This window comes from Lissotriton vulgaris, chromosome 10, assembly GCF_964263255.1.
Source record: "Lissotriton vulgaris chromosome 10, aLisVul1.2, whole genome shotgun sequence".
In the NCBI taxonomy this organism is placed as follows: domain Eukaryota; kingdom Metazoa; phylum Chordata; class Amphibia; order Caudata; family Salamandridae; genus Lissotriton; species Lissotriton vulgaris.
The window spans coordinates 33,609,544-33,624,799 of NC_141698.1; positions in this window are offsets into that span (position 1 = coordinate 33,609,544).

A 15,256-nucleotide genomic window follows, 5' to 3' on the forward strand; every position below is an offset into this window, starting at 1 on the left:
TTTCCCCAGTGCGTGATTGTACATATGAACTGATATTTCCTAAGTGCGTAATTTTATTTATGGACGCATATGTCCCAAGTGCGTAATTGTACATATGGACTGATATTTCCCAAGTGAGTCATTTTATTTATGGACGCATATGTCCCAAGTGCGTAATTGTACATATGGACGCATAATCCCCTCAATGCGTGGTTGTACATATGAACTGATATTTCCCCAGTGCGTGATTGTACATATGAACTGATATTTCCCAAGTGCGTAATTTTATTTATGGACGCATATGTTTCAAGTGCATAATTGTACATATGAACTGATATTTCCCAAGTACGTAATTTTATTTATGGACGCATATGTTTCAAGTGCGTAATTGTACATATGAACTGATATTTCCCAAGTACGTAATTTTATTTATGGACGCATAAGTCCCAAGTGCGTAATTGTACATATGGACTGATATTTTTCCAGTGTGTGATTTTACATATGGGTTGATATTTCCTCAGTGCGTGATTGTACATATGGGCATATATTTCCCGAGTGCATAATTGTACATATGGACGCATAATCCCCTCAATGCATGGTTGTACATATGAACTGATATTTCCCCAGTGCGTGATTGTACATATGAACTGATATTTCCCAAGTACGTAATTTTATTTATGGACGCATATGTTTCAAGTGCGTAATTGTACATATGAACTGATATTTCCCAAGTACGTAATTTTATTTATGGACGCATAAGTCCCAAGTGCGTAATTGTACATATGGACTGATATTTTTCCAGTGTGTGATTTTACATATGGGTTGATATTTCCTCAGTGCGTGATTGTACATATGGGCATATATTTCCCGAGTGCATAATTGTACATATGGACGCATAATCCCCTCAATGCATGGTTGTACATATGAACTGATATTTCCCCAGTGCGTGATTGTACATATGAACTGATATTTCCCAAGTACGTAATTTTATTTATGGACGCATATGTTTCAAGTGCGTAATTGTACATATGAACTGATATTTCCCAAGTACGTAATTTTATTTATGGACGCATAAGTCCCAAGTGCGTAATTGTACATATGGACTGATATTTTTCCAGTGTGTGATTTTACATATGGGTTGATATTTCCTCAGTGCGTGATTGTACATATGGGCATATATTTCCTGAGTGCATAATTGTACATATGGACGCATAATCCCCTCAATGCGTGGTTGTACATATGGACGCATAATCCCCTCAATGCGTGGTTGTACATATGAACTGATATTTCCCCAGTGCGTGATTGTACATATGAACTGATATTTCCCAAGTACGTAATTTTATTTATGGACGCATATGTTTCAAGTGCGTAATTGTACATATGAACTGATATAACACAAGTACGTAATTTTATTTATGGACGCATATGTTTCAAGTGCGTAATTGTACATATGAACTGATAGTTCCCCAGTACGTAATTTTATTTATGGACGCATAAGTCCCAAGTGCGTAATTGTACATATGGACTGATATTTTTCCAGTGTGTGATTTTACATATGGGTTGATATTTCCCCAGTGCGTGATTGTACATATGGGCATATATTTCCCGAGTGCATAATTGTACATATGGACGCATATTCCCCCAATGCGTGATTGTACATATGGACTGATATTTCCCAAGTGCGTAATTTTATTTATGGACGCATATGTCCCAAGTGCGTAATTGTACATATGGATTGGTATTATGTGCATAATTGGACATATGGACTGATATTTCCCGAATGCGTAGTTGTACATACGGCTTGATATTTCCACAATGCATGATTGTACATTTGGACTGATATTTCCCCAGTGCGTGATTGTACGTATGGACTGATATTTCCCAAGTGCGTATTTATACATATGGGCTGATATTTCCCCAGTGCGTAATTTTATTTATGGACGCATATGTCCCAAGTGCGTAATTGTACATATGGACGCATATTCCCCCAATGTGTGGTTGTACATATGACCTGATATTTCCCCAGTGCGTGATTGTACATATGAACTGATATTTCCCAAGTGCGTAATTTTATTTATGGACGCATATGTCCCAAGTGCGTAATTGTACATATGGACTGATATTTCCCAAGTGCGTCATTTTATTTATGGACGCATATGTCCCAAGTGCGTAATTGTACATATGGACGCATAATCCCCTCAATGCGTGGTTGTACATATGAACTGATATTTCCCCAGTGCGTGATTGTACATATGAACTGATATTTCCCAAGTGCGTAATTTTATTTATGGACGCATATGTTTCAAGTGCATAATTGTACGTATGGACTGATATTTCCCAAGTGCGTAATTTTATTTATGGACGCATATGTCCCAAGTGCGTAATTGTGCATATGGACAGATATTTCCCAAGTGCGTCATTTTATTTATGGACGCATATGTTTCAAGTGCGTAATTGTACATATGAACTGATATTTCCCAAGTACGTAATTTTTTTTATTGACGCATATGTTTCAAGTGCGTAATTGTACATATGGACGCATATTCCCCCAATGTGTGGTTGTACATATGACCTGATATTTCCCCAGTGCGTGATTGTACATATGAACTGATATTTCCCAAGTGCGTAATTTTATTTATGGACGCATATGTCCCAAGTGCGTAATTGTACATATGGACTGATATTTCCCAAGTGCGTAATTTTATTTATGGACGCATATGTCCCAAGTGCGTAATTGTACATATGGACGCATATTCCCCCAATGTGTGGTTGTACATATGACCTGATATTTCCCCAGTGCGTGATTGTACATATGAACTGATATTTCCCAAGTGCGTAATTTTATTTATGGACGCATATGTCCCAAGTGCGTAATTGTACATATGGACGCATAATCCCCTCAATGCGTGGTTGTACATATGAACTGATATTTCTCCAGTGCGTGATTGTACATATGAACTGATATTTCCCAAGTGCGTAATTTTATTTATGGACGCATATGTCCCAAGTGCGTAATTGTACGTATGGACTGATATTTCCCAAGTGCGTGATTTTATTTATGGACGCATATGTCCCAAGTGCGTAATTGTACATATGGACGCATATTCCCCCAATGTGTGGTTGTACATATGACCTGATATTTCCCCAGTGCGTGATTGTACATATGAACTGATATTTCCCAAGTGCGTCATTTTATTTATGGACGCATATGTCCCAAGTGCGTAATTGTACATATGGACTGATATTTCCCAAGTGCGTCATTTTATTTATGGACGCATATGTCCTAAGTGCGTAATTGTACATATGGACGCATAATCCCCTCAATGCGTGGTTGTACATATGAACTGATATTTCCCCAGTGCGTGATTGTACATATGAACTGATATTTCCCAAGTGCGTAATTTTATTTATGGACGCATATGTTTCAAGTGCATAATTGTACGTATGGACTGATATTTCCCAAGTGCGTAATTTTATTTATGGACGCATATGTCCCAAGTGCGTAATTGTACATATGGACTGATATTTCCCAAGTGCGTCATTTTATTTATGGACGCATATGTTTCAAGTGCGTAATTGTACATATGAACTGATATTTCCCAAGTACGTAATTTTATTTATGGACGCATATGTTTCTAGTGCGTAATTGTACATATGAACTGATATTTCCCAAGTACGTAATTTTATTTATGGACGCATATGTCCCAAGTGCGTAATTGTACATATGGACTGATATTTCCCAAGTGCATAATTTTATTTATGGACGCATATGTCCCAAGTGCGTAATTGTACATATGGACTGATATTTCCCAAGTGCGTAATTTTATTTATGGACGCATATGTTTCAAGTGCGTAATTGTACATATGAACTGATATTTCCCAAGTACGTAATTTTATTTATGGACACATATGTTTCAATTGCGTAATTGTACATATGAACTGATATTTCCCAAGTACGTAATTTTATTTATGGACGCATATGTTTCAAGTGCGTAATTGTACATATGAACTGATATTTCCCAAGTACGTAATTTTATTTATGGACGCATATGTCCCAAGTGCGTAATTGTACATATGGACTGATATTTCCCAAGTGCGTAATTTTATTTATGGACGCATATGTCCCAAGTGCGTAATTGTACATATGGACTGATATTTCCCAAGTGTGTAATTTTATTTATGGACGCATATGTTTCAAGTGCGTAATTGTACATATGAACTGATATTTCCCAAGTACGTAATTTTATTTATGGACGCATATGTCCCAAGTGCGTAATTGTACATATGGACTGATATTTCCCAAGTGCGTAATTTTATTTATGGACGCATATGTTTCAAGTGCATAATTGTACGTATGGACTGATATTTCCCAAGTGCGTAATTTTATTTATGGACGCATATGTCCCAAGTGCGTAATTGTACATATGGACTGATATTTCCCAAGTGCGTCATTTTATTTATGGACGCATATGTTTCAAGTGCGTAATTGTACATATGAACTGATATTTCCCAAGTACGTAATTTTATTTATGGACGCATATGTTTCAAGTGCGTAATTGTACATATGAACTGATATTTCCCAAGTACGTAATTTTATTTATGGACGCATATGTTTCAAGTGCGTAATTGTACATATGGACGCATATTCCCCCAATGTGTGGTTGTACATATGACCTGATATTTCCCCAGTGCGTGATTGTACATATGAACTGATGTTTCCCAAGTGCGTAATTTTATTTATGGACGCATATGTCCCAGGTGCGTAATTGTACATATGGACTGATATTTCCCAAGTGCGTAATTTTATTTATGGACGCATATGTTCCAAGTGCGTAATTGTACATATGGACGCATATTCCCCCAATGTGTGGTTGTACATATGACCTGATATTTCCCCAGTGCGTGATTGTACATATGAACTGATATTTCCCAAGTGCGTAATTTTATTTATGGACGCATATGTCCCAAGTGCGTCATTGTACATATGGACTGATATTTCCCAAGTGCGTCATTTTATTTATGGACGCATATGTCCCGCGTGCATAATTGTACATATGGACGCATAATCCCCTCAATACGTGGTTGTACATATGAACTGATATTTCTCCAGTGCGTGATTGTACATATGAACTGATATTTCCCAAGTGCGTAATTTTATTTATGGACGCATATGTCCCAAGTGCGTAATTGTACATATGGACTGATATTTCCCAAGTGCGTCATTTTATTTATGGACGCATATGTCCCAAGTGCGTAATTGTACATATGGACGCATAATCCCCTCAATGCGTGGTTGTACATATGAACTGATATTTCCCCAGTGCGTGATTGTACATATGAACTGATATTTCCCAAGGGCGTAATTTTATTTATGGACGCATGTGTTTCAAGTGCATAATTGTACGTATGGACTGATATTTCCCAAGTGCGTAATTTTATTTATGGACGCATATGTTTCAAGTGCGTAATTGTACATATGAACTGATATTTTCCAAGTACGTAATTTTATTTATGGACGCATATGTCCCAAGTGCGTAATTGTACATATGGACTGATATTTCCCAAGTGCGTCATTTTATTTATGGACGCATATGTTTCAAGTGCGTAATTGTACATATGAACTGATATTTTCCAAGTACGTAATTTTATTTATGGACGCATATGTTTCAAGTGCGTAATTGTACATATGAACTGATATTTCCCAAGTACGTAATTTTATTTATGGACGCATAAGTCCCAAGTGCGTAATTGTACATATGGACTGATATTTTTCCAGTGTGTGATTTTACATATGGGTTGATATTTCCCCAGTGCGTGATTGTACATATGGGCATATATTTCCCGAGTGCATAATTGTACATATGGACGCATATTCCCCCAATGCGTGATTGTACATATGGACTGATATTTCCCAAGTGCGTAATTTTATTTATGGACGCATATGTCCCAAGTGCGTAATTGTACATATGGATTGGTATTATGTGCATAATTGGACATATGGACTGGTATTTCCCGAGTGCGTAGTTGTACATACGGCTTGATATTTCCACAATGCATGATTGTACATTTGGACTGATATTTCCCCAGTGCGTGATTGTACATATGAGCTGATATTTCCCCAGTGCGTAGTTGTACATATGGACTGATATTTCCCAAGTGCGTAATTGTACATATGGTTTGATATTTCCACAATGCATGATTATACATATGGGCTGATATTTCCCCAGTGCGTAATTTTATTTATGGACGCAAATGTCCCAAGTGCGTAATTGTACGTATGGGCTGATATTTCCCCAGTGCGTATTTGTACATATGGACTGATATTTCCCCAGGGCGTGATTGTACATATGGACTGATATTTCCCCAGTGAGTAATTGTACATATGGACGCATATTCCCCCAATGCGTGACTATACATATGGACTGATATTTCCCAAGTGCGTAATTTTATTTATGGAGGCATATGTCCCAAGTGTGTAATTGTACATATGGACTGATATTTCCCCAGTGCGTAATTGTACATATGGACTGATATTTCCCCAGTACCTAGTTGTACATATGGACTGATATTTCCAAAGTGCGTAATTTTATTTATAGACGCATATTTCCCAAGTGCGTAATTGTACATATGGACTGGTATTAAGTGCGTAATTGTACATATGGACTGATATTTCCCCAGTGTGTGATTGTACATATGGGCTGATATTTCCCCAGTGCGTAATTTTATTTATGGACGCATATGTCCCAAGTGCGTAATTGTACATATGGACTGATATTTCCCAAGTGCGTAGTTTTATTTATGGACGCATATGTCCCAAGTGCTTAATTGTACATATGGACGCATATTCCCCCAATGCGTAATTGTACATATGGACTGATATTTCCCCAGTGCGTAATTGTACATATGGGCATATATTTCCCGAGTGCGTAATTGTACATATGGACGCATATTCCCCCAATGCGTGATTGTACATATGGACTGACATTTCCCAAGTGCGTAATTTTATTTATGGACGCATATGTCCCAAGTGCGTAATTGTACATATGGACTGATATTAAGTGCGTAATTGTACATATGCACTGATATTTCTCCAGTGCGTAATTGTACATATGGCTTGATATTGCGACAATGCATGATTGTACATATGGACTGATATTTTCCCAGTGCGTGATTGTACATATGGCTTGATATTTACACAATGCATGACTGTACATATGGACTGATATTTCCCCAGTGCGTAGTTGTACATATGGACGCATATTCCCCCAGTGCGTAATTGTACATATGGACTGAGATTTCTCCAATGCGTAGTTGTACATATGGACGCATATTCCCCCAGTGCGTAATTGTACATATGGACTGAGATTTCCCCAATGCGTCGTTGTACATATGGACGCATATTCCCCCAGTGCGTAATTGTACATATGGACTGAGATTTCCCCAATGCGTAGTTGTACATATGGACGCATATTCCCCCAGTGCGTAATTGTACATATGGACTGAGATTTCCCCAATGCGTAGTTGTACATATGGACGCATATTCCCCCAGTGCGTAATTGTACATATGGACTGAGATTTCCCCAATGCGTAGTGTACATATGGACGCATATTCCCCCAGTGCGTAATTGTACATATGGACTGAGATTTCCCCAATGCGTAGTTGTACATATGGACGCATATTCCCCCAGTGCGTAATTGTACATATGGACTGAGATTTCCCCAATGCGTAGTTGTACATATGGACGCAAATTCCCCCAGTGCGTAATTGTACATATGCTCTGATACTTCCCCAGTGTGGAATTGTACACATTGTTCAATTGAGAATTGGTGAAACCACCGCCTCTGCTCAATTGCACATTTGTTCTATTTTTTTCCCTTCATCAGAAAAAAAACTTGCGCAGTGGAAAGCCCCCCTCCAACCTCTGTGAAGTCTGGGTTGTTCTGTTCCTTTACCCATCCAACAAAGGGATTGACTCCAGGCCTCAGCAATAGACCAACAACCAACCCAAGCTGGTGAAAGGCAGAGGGAAATTGATGAACTTCCACAAAACAAAGGGTTGTTGAGCTGCACAAACTTTCAGGGTCTACCATACCAAGGGGGATTTTCACAAGGACACAACTCCGAATTATCCCCACAGTAGCGCAACAAATGCGGAGATAGATTTAACACCCTATTCACAAGCTGGTGCAAACTGTAGACATCGCCAGTATTCCCGCAATAACTGCCCCAAAACTTTTCTCCACGGGGGACACCAGCAACTAACCTTAATGAGATGCAGAGTAGGCGTTTCCGAGCAAAAACACACGAAAAAACCACAACACCACATTCACAATGAACTGCCAGATCTGCGAAGCGAAACAAAAACAGGCGATAAATCGCGATAGCAGCAGGGAATTAACACCTGCCTTTTGCTGGTGTTAAGCAGGACGACAACCCACAGCGTGAAAGGGAGCCCAGCCAAGAGCCACACCTGAAGACCCACAGATGCCATGGAGACAATGAACATGCAAGGCGGATACCCATGAGGGACACAACACCCCCCGCAACCACCCCAGGCCCCCACCCCCCGCCCTCCCCGCCCCCGACATACAAATACTGTGCACAACACAAGAGCCACAACAAACGCACGATGATGCACAGTGCCAAAATAAATACACACATGTGTGGCCAGAAGAACGAGAAACAGTTACACAGCAGTGAAGTAACAACCAAAAACTTTATTGAAACACAACACAAAACAGCAATGCGGAAGACTCCTGTCGGGTCCGCCAGGGACAATCTCGACGACACAGCCTGGAAGAGAAAACACAAAATCAGAACGTGTGTCATGCGCACATCAAAGAAGCGAGAAACAGAGAAACAGAGAAGGAAAGTGAGCCAGAGAGAGAAAGAGAGGGATGGAAAGGAAGAGGGAGAGAGAGAGAGAGAGAGAGGGAAGGGAGTTAGAGCGAGAGAGAGAGAGGGAAGGGAGATAGAGTGAGAGAGAGAGAGGGGGAAGGGAGATAGAGTGAGAGAGAGAGAGGGAAGGGAGATAGAGTGAGAGAGAGAGAGGGGGAAGGGAGATAGAGTGAGAGAGAGGGAAGGGAGATAGAGTGAGAGAGAGAGAGGGGGAAGGGAGATAGAGTGAGAGAGAGGGAAGGGAGATAGAGTGAGAGAGAGAAAGAGGGAAGGGAGGGAGAGTGAGAGAGAGAGAGAAGGAAGGGAGAGAGAGAGTGACGCAGCCCCTACGCACACAGTCCCCACAGCTCACCTGCTGCCACTGGTGTGCCCATCAGTAGGCACACCGCTTGCCTGTGCAAGCTCCAGGCCCCTGTCACGCCACCATGGCATAGTCCACATCATGCGGGTCTGCCCCGCGGCCCAGCTGCTCCCACACATTATGCTGAGTCCTGAGCCATCAATGGTGGAGACCATATCAGTGCATCCATCATCATCGCAGGCTGCACACCCGCTCTGCAATTACATGTGCCACCAACCCTGTGCAACGCCAGTCAGTGCCACGTGATGGTAGGCCCATGTCGGCCACAAGGCCTCGGGTACCACTAACCCTGTGCTACGCCAGTCAGCACCACGTGGTGGTAGGCCCAAGTCGGCGGCAAGGCCTCGGGTGCCACCAACCCTGTGCGCAGCAAATCATGGGCCCTTTATGATTGAGCACCGTGGAGCGTCCGTCATTCAGTCACCACCAGCAGAGGGAAATGTGACGTTGTCGGCCCTTTATATTTACGGGGTCACATGGCCTGTGACGCCTGTGCCGTGATGGGTTTGGTGTGTGTGCAGACCTGCCCTCAGGGAGTGGCCGTGACATGCTGACAACTAGACCAGTGACCCGCACACCACCAGCGAGTACGCCTGTGACAGGTAGCTATGTGGGCCCCCCATGGAGCGTCAGCGGAGTGGCCTGGTCTGGCGTACACCAGACCAGTGCAGGGCCTGCAACAATGATTCAGGGCTCTGGGCGTGGTTCAGTCCACTGTACTCCACTTACCTCGTTCTCTATGCTCTTGTAATTGTTTTTCTAGCAACTGTTGTATATTGAAACTGATGTAATCTTGAAATTTTGTTGAACCTCATGTAAAGCGCTCTGATACCTCCGGGTCTAGCCAGCGCTATATAAAACTCTTTAAATAAAAAATAACAAAATAAATAAAAATGTCCGGACAAGCAAGTGGCTAATGCATGTGTCCCTGTTGTAGTGTCCCCAGCATCCGGGACACAATACGCAATCTAGCACACAGTGACAGGCACCCCACTAGATGAGCATCATTGACGTAGGGGAAATCACTGTCCCTACATTCATCCAAACATTCATACATGAATGATGAAAGACATGACACAGCAATGCGTTACTGGGTGTTTATTGCACATCCATTGGAGTGTTGCAGCTGGAGCGGTACAGGGCCATGCCATGCACACCACACAATATATGCCTGTGGAGGGCGAGCCAGAGTCCATCCGGGGATGACAGGTACTGCGGAAGAGGAAGGGTACAGTAGGCAGTCTGGTCGCCATGTCATTGGTCATCAAACAGGATATGGCAGTCCATGCCGCGGTCCAAGGTGAATGCAGCGGAGTGTATCGGGGGTCAGTGGGAGGTCATGAGGCCATGTGCGACACCAAGCAGAAACAGGCCAGGTGGCAGAGACGAATGCTACTGCTTCCTGCAGACAACAATCCCATCCACGTCCTCATCTCCATATGTTTGCTCTGCCCCACCTGTGGGTGTTGCAGGGCGGGAGGTGGATTGTCGGCCGCACTGTGTGGCATTTGCACATCAGGTGCCGGAGTGGATATGCCTGCTGCACTGTGAGGCACTGAGACACCAGTGGGCGGAGATGTGGACGGTGTGGGGGCAACAGCATTCATGAGCGCCACGCCTTGTGGCAGCAATGCCATGATGAGGATCTGCAGGGCATGGTAGATGCCAGCTACATTTTGCTGATGTGCAGCAGTGGCTGCCATCCTGTACACCTCCATCTGCACCATGTCCTTCATGAGACTTCGCGTGTGTGCCAGCTCACGGCTGGAATCTCTGGAGCCAGTCTGAGCAGACAGGTGTTCTTCTCTCCGCGTCATGACTCCAACAATGTCAGTCAGGGCTCCTTGGAGACCATAGAGCGGCCGTGGGAGTCTGTTAGGGACTGGAGCTGGGCCCTGATGGGACCTAGCACCCATGGATGGGGTCCATTTTGACAGCCAAGAGGTCGAACCCCACCCGCACCTGCTCACCCGTCCCCTCTCGCCCTCCAGCACACGGCGTTGGAAAGCCAAGGTTTGTCCCTGGGGGTCTTGGGAGAGTGCCGGGGCTGTGGGTGCCTCCTGCTGGGTGATTTGGGTAGTGGGTGGGGTCTCCTCGATGTAGCTGGGCTGCCCTGATCCTGGAGGTGAGTTACGGATGATATCCATGATGTTTTGGAGGGTTTGGGTGTCGATGCTGGCGGTGTCCTCCTCGCCATCAGTGAAGAGTGGCTGGGACTGCTCTGCAGGGGGTGTTTATGGGGCCCCTGCAATGTGAAGGTGAGATGGTGTATTATAATGTTCCCACATGTATGTAGAAGCATGGTACATGTTGACATTCAGACAGCATGGCATTGTACATGGTGACAGCGTGTGGATCAGGACCATGACCCAAAGTCATTGCGGGTGTGCACTGTGCTCTGCTTGATTGTGCATGTGTGCCATTGTGACCCTCTCCACCCATCCCCCTAGTACCTGGTGGTAACTCACCTTGTTGTGGTTATGTTGTGTCCTGTTGAGCAGTGTCCGGGCCCCCGACTCCGGCCGCAGTCTCTAAACTGATGACTGTTGACACCAGCTACCCCATCTCATCCAGCACAGGCTGTGGTGCTGGGCTCCCACCTCCAGTCTGCATTGCTGCCTTCTGGTTGGCTGCGAGCTCCTCCTTGGTATTTTGCTTGATGTCAATCCATCGCCTCTTGGCCTCGTCCATTGACCTCCTGTGCTCTCCGACGGCATTCACCTTATCCACGATGTTCTGCCATAACCCATTTTTGGTTCCCAAAGACATGACACGTTGGAGGTGACGAACAGTTGTTGATGGTGGTCCATCACCTCCGTAATCAGGATCCTGTTTTCCTGCGGACTGAACTTTGTCTTCCTCCTCTTCTTCTCCTTGCCCTTCCCTGTCCCAGAGGTCCCAGGCTGGTCGTCTGGGGTGCTTGTGGGGTTTTGCTCGTCCTCAGCGCCTGCTCCGGCTGCCTCCATGGTGTTTGGGTGTTGGTCAGTTTGAGTTTCGGTGTTTTTCCTACTTTTATAGTGATTGTGTTTTTACCGCCGTCAAGGTGGTTGTATCGCGGACATTGGCTGCGGTTTCAGGAGACTAGCGCATGCTACCGCTTTGTTGTGAATTCCATGTTAACACGGGGTTATTTTCCCGCGATCAGCTGCGATGTGTAAAGGTGGGTTAACTTTTTTTGGTGATGATTAGTACACGTTCTTGTGAATATACCCCCTAGAATCATCCCCTGGCTACCCCTTATAAGGGATTTATTCATCTGTAATATTACTGTTCCAGAGTGATTTTACACTGGAAACAGAGTCACTAGGGGGAGGGGCCCCTTGCATTCCTAAATCCAGATATGTGCACACACAAGGGATTTACAGGGCAGCGGCGGGTTTGTGAGTCAGGCCCAGTTGTCCCCACTGCTGGTGAGTTCACCTTTACAGGGTTTGAGGATATTCACAGACCACCTCTCGGGGGGTACAGGTAGGAAGTGCGGGTGCAGCACCGAAGTCACTTACCTGTGACCCGAGGCCTGGTTCTAGTTTCACTTTTTGCCCTTGAATAAGACAGTCCAGGCAGTTTGCTTTGTCACAGCTTGTAATTGTGTACTATAAACATCTGACTGTATGGTGTGCTGTGTAATACCTTTTAATAATGCAGAGTTTCCCTAGAAAGCCCGGCGGGGCCTCTTATTACAGGATTCGTATTACCACAATAAAGTACGGTTGGACTTCACCCTGTCTGTGCTCATCTCTTCTGCTCTCCATAAACGTAAGCTCGCGCCTGTTGAGTCATACTTTGTCTTAGTTCCCAGAGCTACTTGGCAGGCCCGTGTTGTGCTGCCACCCTGCAGCAGGCCAGTACCGTGCGCTAAGGCCCTGCTGTGCTGCATCCTGCAGCAGGCCAGTACCCTGCGCTAAGGCCCTGCTGTGCTGCATCCTGCAGCAGGCCAGTACCCTGCGCTAAGGCCCTGCTGTGCTGCATCCTGCAGTAGGCCAGTACCGTGCGCTAAGGCCCTGCTGTGCTGCATACTGCAGCAGGCTAGTACCCTGCGCTAAGGCCCTGCTGTGCTGCCACCCAGCATCAGGCCAGTACCCTGCGCTAAGGCCCTGCTGTGCTGCATCCTACAGCAGGCCAGTACCTTGCGCTAAGGCCCTGCTGTGCTGCATCCTGCAGCAGGCCAGTACCCTGCGCTACGGCCCTGCTGTGCTGCACCCAGCATCAGGTCAGTACCCTGCGCTAAGGCCTTGCTGTGCTGCACCCAGCATCAGGCCAGTACCCTGCACGAAGGCCTTGCTGTGCTGCCGCCCTGCAGCAGGCCAGTACCCTGCGCTAAGGCCCTGCTCTGCTGCATCCTGCAGCAGGCCAGTACCCTGCGCTAAGGCACTGCTGTGCTGCATCCTGAAGCAGGCCAGTACCCTGCGCTAAGGCCCTGCTGTGCTGCCGCCCTGCAGCAGGCCAGTACCCTGCACGAAGGCTCTGCTGTGCTGCCGCCCTGCAGTAGGCCAGTACCCTACGCTAAGGCCTTGCTGTGCTACATCCTGCAGCAGGCCAGTACCCTGCACGAAGGCTCTGCTGTGCTGCCGCCTGCAGTAGGCCAGTACCCTGTGCTAAGGCCTTGCTGTGCTGCCACCCTGCAGCAGGCCAGTACCCTGCGCTAAGGCCCGTGTTGTGCTGCCACCCTGCAGCAGGCCAGTACCCTGCGCTAAGGCCCGTGTTGTGCTGCCACCCTGCAGCAGGCCAGTACCCTGCGCTAAGGCCCTGCTGTGCTGCATCCTGCAGCAGGCCAGTACCCTGCGCTAAGGCCCTGCCGTGCTGCATCCTGCAGCAGGCCAGTACCCTGCGCTAAGGCCCTGCTGTGCTGCCACCCAGCATCAGGCCAGTACCCCGCGCTAAGGCCCTGCTGTGCTGCATCCTACAGCAGGCCAGTACCGTGCGCTAAGGCCCTGCTGTGCTGCATCCTGCAGCAGGCCAGTACCATGCGCTAAGGCCCTGCTGTGCTGCATCCTGCAGCAGGCCAGTACCCTGCGCTAAGGCCCTGCTGTGCTGCATTCTGCAGCAGGCCAGTACCCTGCGCTAAGGCCCTGCTGTGCTGCCGCCCTGCAGCAGGTCAGTACCCTGCGCTAAGGCACTGCTATGATGCACCCAGCATCAGGTCAGTACCCTGCACTAAGGCCCTGCTGTGGTGCATACTGCAGCAGGCTAGTACCCTGCGCTAAGGCACTGCTGTGCTGCATCCATCATCAGACTAGTACCCTGTACACGGCACTGATGTGCTGCACCCTACAGCAGGCCAGTACCCTGCGCTAAGGCCCTGCTGTGCTGCATCCTGCTGCAGGCCAGTACCCTGCGCTAAGGCCCTGCTCTGTTGCATCCTGCAGCAGGCCAGTACCCTGCGCTAAGGCCCTGCTGTGCTGCATACTGCAGCAGGCTAGTACCCTGCGCTAAGGCCCTGCTGTGCTGCCACCCAGCATCAGGCCAGTACCCTGCGCTAAGGCCCTGCTGTGCTGCCACCCAGCATCAGGCCAGTACCCTGCGCTAAGGCCCTGCTGTGCTGCGGTACACAGACAAAATATCGATTTTTAAATATCGATATACAATTATATCGAAGTTTAAATATCGATGGGACAAAATATCGAAGGTAAGTAATATCGACAGTCTTAATATCGATATTAGTATGATATCAGTAATATCGAAGTTTTAAATATCGATGTCAATAATATCGAAATAAATAACTTCGATGTTACTAATATCAATTTTTAAATAAATTTAGTGTATATTACATTGTATTTATTATGTTTTATTATTTATTTTTAATGTAATTTAATTAAATATTGTCTTTTACTACTGTAGCGGGCTGTGGGTTTATAGGGGAATAGGGTGGGAATTAATTTAATTATGTTAAATTAATTATTAATTAGTAGGAATTATTAATTAATTAATTGAGAATACATTTTTAATTAATTTTAATTAATTGATTAATTGATAAATATGTTCTGTAGCGGGTTATGGGTTTATAGGGGAACAGGGTG